Below are 294 nucleotides of genomic sequence, written 5' to 3' on the forward strand. Positions count from 1 at the left end.
ATGCATACATCTCTTAGAACACAGGGTGGTTTTTCGGGCTAAGAGAGCTTGGGGAAGGCAACTCCCTGGCGGCATTCCAATAGCAGAGTGGTTATGCCTGCCTGGACATTCCAAAGGCCTACACCCTCCTCTGAAAACTTCCCTGCCCCCAGCGGCCTATGTTACAGTTTAGCAAACCAGTCTCAGATGTCCCTACCAACGCAAGCTTCATCACAGGCACATTTTAGCAAACCAGATATTATGGCTGATGTCATGCTCTACATTAAACCCAACAAATTATAATGATTTTGAACC

General features: G+C 46.9%; 1 non-coding gene across 1 annotated transcript; it reads right to left on the reverse strand.

Annotated features, from left to right (window-relative positions):
• Positions 1–172: 172 nt before the first annotated feature.
• On the reverse strand, positions 173–225 carry LOC145718619 (small nucleolar RNA SNORD74). Its single transcript, XR_014141925.1, has one exon. It is a non-coding gene; the product is annotated as a small nucleolar RNA SNORD74 (small nucleolar RNA).
• Between the last annotated feature and the right edge of the window lie 69 nt (positions 226–294).

Source organism: Leptonychotes weddellii, unplaced genomic scaffold, assembly GCF_054177405.1.
Source record: "Leptonychotes weddellii isolate Sample4059 unplaced genomic scaffold, ASM5417740v2 HiC_scaffold_185457, whole genome shotgun sequence".
Taxonomy (NCBI): Eukaryota; Metazoa; Chordata; class Mammalia; order Carnivora; family Phocidae; genus Leptonychotes; species Leptonychotes weddellii.